Genomic DNA, 7486 nt, shown 5'->3' with positions numbered 1-7486 from the left:
TGGCGCCATGCGGGTCGAGGCACGGCGTGCTGCATCACAAGCGGATTAAGGTTGGCTTAAACGCTGTCATACAAGCGGGCTTGGGCACCTCTCATTTCTAAAAATGTTAAGCCTTTGTTCTCTCCCGTTAATTAGCGTTGTCTTAAGTTCATTAGACCACCGCTCACGTTGTTGCTAATGAAGCGACGTAGACCACCTACAACGGCCGTAGCTTTGTAGAGTCTGACCTGACAATGGCTCCCAGGCTTTCTATTTCATGGTGCAATGTTGAACACACACGCGGGGATGCGGGAGCACACAGCAGCTCACAGCGAGACTCTCATATTCATCATTGGTTAGTCTAAACTAAAATACCATATTTTATTTTGCTGAGAAACAGAAGGATTTTTTTCATTTATATGTATGTAAAAGAAATCACACCTGTGTGAAGTGAGGGGCGCTCTTATCATCATACATCATCTCATTCCGGCCAATCACAATTTGCGTCCTCACTTTTGTCTTCAATGTTTGTGTTTACACAATGTTTGTCACTCAAAACTGGCAATTCATTGTCAATGGCATTCAATGTTTGTGTTTACACAAACCCTCAAAGCTGGACATTTAGCAAAAATAAATAAGCTTGCAATCTGCATTGAAATTTGTTGCAGATCAAATCTGTCCTTTCAAATCGGTTCATACGTAGCTGAGGCTGACGACATAAAGTGAAATTTCCAGTGACTTTGAGACTGGTATAAAAGTTTGTTCTCTTTTCTGGGAGATATTTTAGGACAATGTGCTTGTGCTTACATTTAAATGAGCCTCATCAGTCAAACCTCCCTTTTCTGCAGCTAAATGAGACTCGCTGGGGCCTGTATTCTAGAGCCGCTCCCCATAATACTATAACTCAACAAGGAGAACACCTTTACGGTGGGAACTTAAATGTGCAATGGCATATATGGATATTACATGTGTCAAGCCCTGTAATGTAGATAGGGTGCCATTCATAATTATGATATCTGATTTGGGCTCAGAGGGGACACTCTAGAGGGAGAGCGAGGGGAGAGCACCAATATTTTAATGGAGAGGAGACAGCACTCTCCCTCAAGGAACATCTCCTGTGACACTGGCTGGTGGAAAATTGGGATTTATACTTCCTGTTTTCTATTAATATGGAGATGAATACAGGTGTACTCATGTCGTAAAATTAGTTTAGCTCTTGCAAATTGCAATTACAAGTGTTGAGCGAAGAGAAAAGTGATGTCTATGCAGAATTGCGGGCAAGAAGATGTGAGAAAATGAGAAAAATATCTGGATTTACACACATGAACATAATAACGGATAATTCTTAGCCTCAAACCCTCCCCCCACCCTCTCTCTGCCCCTTTTGGCATTCGTATCTTTTTGTTCTGGCGGTTGGTTTGTAGACTGGTACCCTTCTCCACGCTCCTCAGACACAGTAGGAGCGCAACAAATAAGCTGTGAAATGTCTTCTTCAAGGGTGAAACCCTGGGAAGAGCTTCAAACCCCTAGGAAGTCGTCCAAAAGAAATCCCTGCTGTCTTCCTAAGGGGTTTGCGGTGGGCATTGTTGAGCAGAGGGCACTTGTGAATGTACCATCAAGGTGATGCAGGGGCACAGAAATACTACAGCTGGTTGACGACGGTGTGAAGTGAAGTCTTTTGGAAAGTTTTGACGATGTACTTTGGAACAAGAGTGTGTAGGTCTCAAGAAAGAGGGGTAAGAAATAAATGGTGAGCATAGGCTGGTGGAAACGGACACAACAGCATAACAAGACTGCTATGCTTAATTTATACTTTGTTGCACGCTAGTGTCACGTGCCGAAAATAGCCGATCTACAAGTTCACAATGAGTCGGTGAGTGCAGATCGGCTATTTTCCAAGTGAACCCTTTTAGTTTTAGTGCAAATAAACAACACTCACACAGTACAGTGTATGTATATCGCTACCTTACATACTCATTGGTTATGTACACTTTAGTTTTGCTGTAGCAAATTTTAAAGTATTTGGGATGAAGTTATAACGATAGAGCAATTTAAGCGTAGCTGCTAAAACTACAAATCCAATTACTGATTTATTTTATTTATTTATTTATTTTACTTTAGCAGTTAATCAAAAAGAGATTTACAAATGTTTATGTCTCCCTCCACAGGGTTTTGTGATTTCATCAATATCACTATATTTTCAGCTCTGCAGTGTTGGAAAACAAATGTGCCATTCATTTATAACAAGAAGCGCAAGCAGCAGCATTTACCTGGCACCGGGCAACTCGCTCACCATAGCCAATAATGGAGAGGCTCTAGTATTGAGGCGAGACATTAATTCACAGTGTCAACCTGTCCCCCTGGAATATTTATGATGCTAAATACATTTAATTAGGTGCTGGGGCCTCTGATGGGAGAGAAAATGCACTGTCAGTAAAAAAAGATTTGGTTACCTCTGATGCTTACAGGCTGGCAATGCTGCTTACTCATTTCCAATGACATGAGAGCCAAACAGATTGCCAGGGGAATTCACATCTTTCACAATCATTTGTGGCATGTGCATTATAAAGCCATCATGGCACCTGAAGGAGACAGTGGTACAAGGGGGAACATTCTACTAACTACTGTCAAGCATTTGGTCTCAAGCATTAGGACTTATTAATTAGCCTGCGAAACTGTTGCTCGGAATAGAAAAGAGATTGTAGTCTTAGTAGATTAAATTGACAAATAGTATAATACGGCATGTGTGCACCATGTAATAAGTGGGCGATTTGTTAATTTTAGTGCAGTCCTCCCTGCCAGGATTAAATTGATGTTTGTAGTCGTAGCGTTGATAAGGAGGTCTTGTTAAAGGCACTTTTCAAAGTAGAGTAAGCTCTCTTTTTGGCAATAAAAGCAATTTCCGGATTGTTTAAACCAAGATGTTCTTTTACAATCTAACAAGCACTGCAAGAAAATCTATCCTGAAACATTTGACAAAACTTGCTATGTCAACACAATTGTGTCCTGACAGTAATATAAGAGAATTTAGGCTACAAAAAAGGACCCCCAATTTCAGGTAGGCCTATAATATGAAATTATACAGAAATATCAGGTTTTGATGCAATGGCTGGCAGCCGAGAGTAAAGTGAGACATCATGTCTGTGTCTGATAAAGGGGGAAAAAATCATGGCTATAGTAAATAATATGCAGTGTTCATCTTGACATCTGTCATCCTAGTGGAAATGGATGGGGAAATGACCAGCTCTCTATCGGCCAAAGCACTGGCTGAATGATGCAAATAGAAGATAATGTCTGTGCTATTCTGAATGACATTACTCCAAATGTAACGTCATTAAAAAGGGTGGGTATTAGCCGTGCTGTGCAGACGTAGTGGTGGTGGCGTGGGACGCTCCAGTTTGACTGACACACAGATTAAGTGCGGTGACAGGGAGCACAATAAAGTCATCAGAGAATGTGACATGTCAGTTAGAGGGACGGACGGATGAATTGTCATTCTCTGTCAGAGCCCATCCACTCCCTTATCCATGATGTCCCACACACCACCGTGGGAAAAAAGGACAGCATTGGCGTTTTCGGACAAATATTTATTCAGATGGAGATCAGGTATACCTACTCGGTCGTCTGTGTTGACCACATGTCTCTAGCTTTGTCCCCTGAAGAGGGGCTGTAGATGCGAGATCAGGCAAGAAGAGGTGTTTGTTTTCACAAACCATCCTGTGATGGAGTTATCAATAAAATATTTGGAAATATGACTTACACTCGAACATAATGCACAATTCAGGAATTATTTTCTGAATAGAATTCCTCAATAAAATAAAATTAATCAAATTCCTAAATAAAATAACATTTGTTTATTCTAAACAAAACATGTCCTACTGGCTATGTTTTGTTCTCTGCCAGTTTTCCTCTATGTTTTGTCCATGCCATATTATTTTAGATGTTTGATATTCTGCAATATTACCTTCAGAGGAAATAGAAAATAAATGCACAATTTACCAATCAAGAACTGTGATCAATAGGTTTGTAGAGATAATGCAACAATAGTTTGTAGGATTGATTATTTTGTACATTCTTGAAGGAAAAAGCCTAGGCTATAATGTTTCCCTAGAATCTGTGCTGTAACTTCAGTGTGGATTTAGTCAGATGCCTGAGAGTTTTGAGTATACTGCCTGGCCAAAAGATGGCAATGTTGCAGTGCTGAATTCCAAATGAGACTCGCTTGACCCTCCATCAGATTGGCCACTGCCTTCCCTGGTAGCAGTCTTGTCTCCAAACTAGTTCAGAAATTTGTCATCCTCACACAGGCTACAATTGCACTGAATTGTAAGAACTGTTGTCTGCCGCTAAAGTTCCAGCACAAAAGTTGATTATGCAGAGGACGAATCTAAAGACCCATCTGGTTGTGTAGAGTAAAGAGAACTGGGCCACAATGCATTGAAGAGATTTTACAGTTTTATGTTTGTAAATGTTACTTTATTAGGTACAATTTTGATTGGATGCCATTGCTTTCTGTAGTTTTTATGAGCTTGGGTTTTGGAGAAGGAGTTCATATTTTCTTTGCTGCTTTTATAGCTGTGAATAAATTAAAGAATTTGAACTTTTTTTAATGCAAATATTCTGTACCATCACTTTATTTGTGCAGTTTGCATGATATCAAATTGGTTCAGCAAGAGAAAGTGTTGTATGGACTTGTATGTTTTTATTCTTCTATTTCCTTGAGTGTTTCTGGGTAATTACAGACAGTAGGAAGGCATTGTGAACCCAGCAGGCAAGCAATTGGGCCGCTATTATAGGAATAAAATGTGCCTCTGTAAATGGATTATAGAGCTAGGTCACTTAGTGAAAGGGTTAAATGAACACGGCTGTTGAAAATAAATTGTCGATTTGCCACTCAACAAAATTACATCCTTCTCTGATGCTCAGATCTGATGCTCAGATTGGGAAGAAGTCGTAAGGTTTCACTAATGATGAACTAAGTGCTTCAGTTCAAGAAAGCTCTGGGGGAAAAAAAAGAAAAAACATCTTTTTAACTTTGGACCCGCTCATGGTCTACTCCTGAAGAACACTTGTTTGTTATGTTGTTTTGAAAGTAGCAGGAATAGAACTCTCTCCCATGGCCACTTTGCTGGTCTTTATTATTGGTCACATCAGGCTTATTGCCTTTAAACTGTCACCACTGTGAATGCTGCTTCTCTCATGGGATTCTCCTCAGGGACTCGTGTGAGAGCCCGGCTGGCTGGGACTACTCAGCTCTGTTGCATGTGTGCGCTCCTGTGACATGCTGTACTCACAGCACTGTGACAGAGCTTATTCACACTAATTTACATATGAAACAATCGCTCTGACATTCAAAATATCTGCGTAAGTGAGATGTGCCACTGTTTACAGTGCAGCACTTACAAGATCAATTAATCAGGCATTTATCGTTCTGTTCATTACTGCAGCTGTGCCATGCTCTCTGTTTTAGACCTCGAGATTGGGACACTGTGGACCCCCCCACCATTTTGAACTACTGCATTCCATTGGGGTATAAATTGCATTCTACAATAGGCTGTGGATGTTTTAGTGCATAAGGTCAATACATATGAAGAATACAACAGCTGAATGCTGGTCGAGCCCAGTCAGGTAGTCTCTATGCCCCAGGCAACTGTTGTTTATTGGCTATTGTATTAAAGCAAACCTGTGCCAGGCACAGGTTCAAATAAAAGCTCCACACAGAGAGATACAAGCATCAATATTTCTCATGGAGAAAACAGGCTTTTCCCTCATTATTCCTTGTAAACGGATGAAAAAGGAAATCCTGATTTAAATGTGTGAGGGACTTGTCATCTTAATTTAAATGAATCTACATTGATATATTGATATATCTCTATCTCTCTCTACAGTATATATATCCATATCTATCTATCTATCTATTCTATATTCACACGCACACGCACACACACACACACACACACACACACACACACACACACACACACACACACACACACACACACACACACAGACACATTTACAAGTATCTGTACCGATTATCTATTCATTGATCGCATGCAAGAAATTTCACAATAATTTGTTTAAATATCCCTTTTTAAATACTGCAGCTGTCTTGTGAAGTATGACAAACGGTGTGTGGCAATGGGGAAAAGACTTGATCTGAAGTGTATAGAAATCCCCAGATTTAGCCACGAGGAGTGTGATTTTTCTGCTCCTGAGCCTAATCCCACCATTCCTCCACCTCTCCTCTCCTCTATGCCAGTCACATTTTCTAATTAGCTTTCCCTGTGGAGGAAGAAGATGGATTATATTTTAATATCTGGGCCTAAAATTAGTTTATATTTTAGCAAGTTAGCACTTCTTAGAAGTTGATTTACTCTTGAAGCTGTAAAAGCCGTGAGCTTGCAATTAATCATTCTCTCCGGTCTTGTTCTCAAGGAAACAGAGAGGCTGCAGTGTCACTAGCAGGATCACAATAGGTAAACACCTAATTTACACTATTTAGAAATCACTTCTCTAGTATTGTACAATGCATGACACTCGCTCCCCCGATTGTTCTGCCCTGCTCCAGTTATTAATTACAGTACACTTTTAACAAAGCGACATTGTCTATGACTAATCATCGACACGGCATGATTAAAGACGTTCCTCGCGTTTCTGAATTACTTCCTTCGCCGTCGCTCCCGTGTTCATTCATGAGCAACATGGCACTGTTTTTTCTCTTCCTTGTGGTCAAGGAGTCGGTTTTGCTGTTATCCGATTACCGGCGTCCTAAGAGGCTTTCACGGGCCCATCCATCAAGCCTAAGGGGCAGAGGGAGAGCCTCGACAAGGCTGCTGTAGTGATGTAAAGCACCCAAGGTTTCCACCAGTGTAATTGTGGAGTGCGCAGGAAAATCCGGAGTCTTAATTGAACCCAGAGAGTGTAAAAATGTATCCTTCACTGGTCAGTATTTTTAATACTCTCTGAGCTGAATTAATACTCCAGATTTTATAGTCCTTTTATTATCTGATGATGCACTCTGTAAACCCCTTTTTGTTATTTTTACCTTAAATAACATTTATTAAAAAAAAATCAAATTACAATAACAGGCACTTATTTTAGAAGTTCTTGATTAACCATGTTCAACCTGGCATCAATATTCTGGCCAAAATATGCGAATATCTTCAAAGTTATTAGATTTTTTTTCACCCTCTAAAATGACATCTATGACAAAGTATAAATCTGGATTAAGTGGTTAAAATTGCATCCACACGGAGTACTGCAGATGTTCACTTGAAAGTTAGTCGGAAGATAATAGAATCTAGAGCCGTGGAAGCGTGCCTGACAGAGGAGCAGGTGCGTAGATTCTGCAGGTCTCCTCCCAACCAGTCTTCCTTCACATCCCCACATCAGCCTCAGAGTGACAAGAGCATCTCCTCCTGTGTAAGCCTGGATCTGCCAGAGCTTTGGCGTGGCGTTTGCTGACTGGAGCGGTGTCGAGAGGGGTGTGGGGGGGGGAGGGTTT

This window comes from Electrona antarctica, assembly GCF_951216825.1.
Source record: "Electrona antarctica genome assembly, chromosome: 13".
Taxonomy (NCBI): Eukaryota; Metazoa; Chordata; class Actinopteri; order Myctophiformes; family Myctophidae; genus Electrona; species Electrona antarctica.
Note: the sequence above shows the minus strand (reverse complement) of the source record.